Raw genomic sequence first — 2,040 nt, 5'->3', positions numbered from 1 at the left:
GCGCCCCTCACCGGAGTACCGTCAAATAGGCATCGACAATATGAACCGTTGTGGTAGATGTCAAATTTCTCATACGACGTTACATCTTTAAACTTTTTTTGTGTATATCTTTCATTTCGCTAGCATATCATATCAAGAAAAGGGATTCATCCAGTTATGGATTGTCTACTTTTGCTCCCGTCTCTAATTTCGGCATGTTTGAGATTTATAAGTTTCCTTTATCACACCACGTGCAGGTTCGCAGTTTCTCACAGTACAAGTGTACCAGATGGACCGCGGATGTTCCTCAACGAAAATATCTAAATATGTTGCAGAGGAAGATATCATCAGCAACCTACCGGACGGCCTCAAAGACAAAATTCTTTGTTGTCTGCCGATAAAAGAAGCTGTTGGAACTTGCCTCTTGTCAAGGAATTGGCGGTACACATGGACTTCGATGACCGAACTGATGTTCAGGGGAGATGATTTTGCTTCAGAAAATGGAAATGAAAACGATCTTGAATCCAGGTTTGTTAAATTCTTTTTTTGAAATAACCAGCATGCTGGATTTCATTGATTAGCAGAGGGAAAATCTTTACAAGTGACCCACAATGGACCAGTTCTAAAGTTTGGACTGAATACCCAAGGGATTGAAATATCTACTGGAGGACACATTTATCGTTGGATGCTCATGCTTTCGAGAAACAGAATTAAGGAAATTCAACTTATGACAAGTATGCATCACGATTACAACATCCCTTCTTGTTTTTTCTCCTGTGCCGAGCTCAAATATGTGCATCTGCGGCTATGTGCATGGACAACCTCACAGTTGCCAATGCTATCTAAAGCCTTCAAACAATTGCACACTCTTCATCTAGAATACTTTTGTGTTGAAGGAAACAATTTTGGGGATTTAGTAGCAAGTTGCCCAAATTTAGAAAAGCTTACTCTCTTTTGGCTTATCAGCTTTGTCAATATCAATATTCATTCAACAAAGCTCAAGGTACTAACAGTTCATGGCCGGTTTAATCACCTCAGTCTGGACACTCCATATCTTACTTCGGCGGTCATCAAACTGAAACAAGTCACTGGTGACACTTTGAACGGCAGATGCAATTTCAATGTTTCTCAATTTATTGCTTCTCTTTCAGATGTTAAAAATATTTCACTTCATGGGTCAATATTTGAGGTAATAATCAGTGATAGGCCAGTTTTCTTTGGTGCTTGTTGTTTCACAATTTTGTATTATATTTATGGACCTCTTGCTAGTTTACAGCATGCAGAACATGAATTCTTGGTTCTCAAGCCGCCAAAATCATTCAAGCAGCTTATAGAGATAAGCCTGTACTTAGACCTTGGTAATCTGAAGCAGGCAAATCTTTCTCTTTGCTTATTTCAGCATGCCCCCAATTTGCAGCTTATTAATCTAAAGGTGAATTGATGAAATCTTTGGCTTGATACAAATTATAAATAAATCTCCATAGCTCTTGTTAATATACAGTTTATACTTTGCAGCTCACTTCCAAGAAACACATGCTACCCACAGTGCATTTCTGGGAATCAATAGACCGTCACGTCTGTCTCTTCCAGAATGTCCGTGTAGTTGGTATGATCGATTTCACTGGTTGCTCTGCAGAGCTAGCGTTCTTAAAACTTATACTTGAAGATGGACCAGTGCTAAGAAAAGCAGAAATAAAAGATAAAGGGAAACTGAGAAAAGATGACCTCAAGAACCTCCTGAAGATGAGAAGGGCATCGAAGGATGCAGAAATAGTGATTCTTTGAGGCTTGGTTCCACCACTCTGAAAAGGTTCAAGCCTATTATTTTCTAGTGAAGGAACAGTACATACATTTACATGCCAACCGGTCTATTCTGTTACTTGCAGAACTTGTTTTTTTTTTTACATAAAGGGGGCAACATGCCTTTTCTAGTGCCAGAACCCTGCCTCTGCATCGACTGATGTACGTAGTCACATATAAAAACTATGTTTAGTCTTCGTAGGAATACATAGAGCTTTATCTAAACGAAAACTGCAGTCATTCTATTTAAACAGAAGGCTC

The 2,040-nt window shown here is 39.0% G+C and overlaps 1 pseudogene; it reads left to right on the top strand.

Annotated features, from left to right (window-relative positions):
- Window positions 1-268: 268 nt before the first annotated feature.
- On the top strand, window positions 269-1,764 carry LOC124648854 (annotated as a pseudogene).
- The last annotated feature ends 276 nt before the right edge of the window (window positions 1,765-2,040 follow it).

Source organism: Lolium rigidum, chromosome 4, assembly GCF_022539505.1.
Source record: "Lolium rigidum isolate FL_2022 chromosome 4, APGP_CSIRO_Lrig_0.1, whole genome shotgun sequence".
In the NCBI taxonomy this organism is placed as follows: Eukaryota; Viridiplantae; Streptophyta; class Magnoliopsida; order Poales; family Poaceae; genus Lolium; species Lolium rigidum.
The sequence above is the reverse complement of the archived record's forward strand: the minus strand, read 5'-3'. Positions and strand labels throughout refer to the sequence as shown.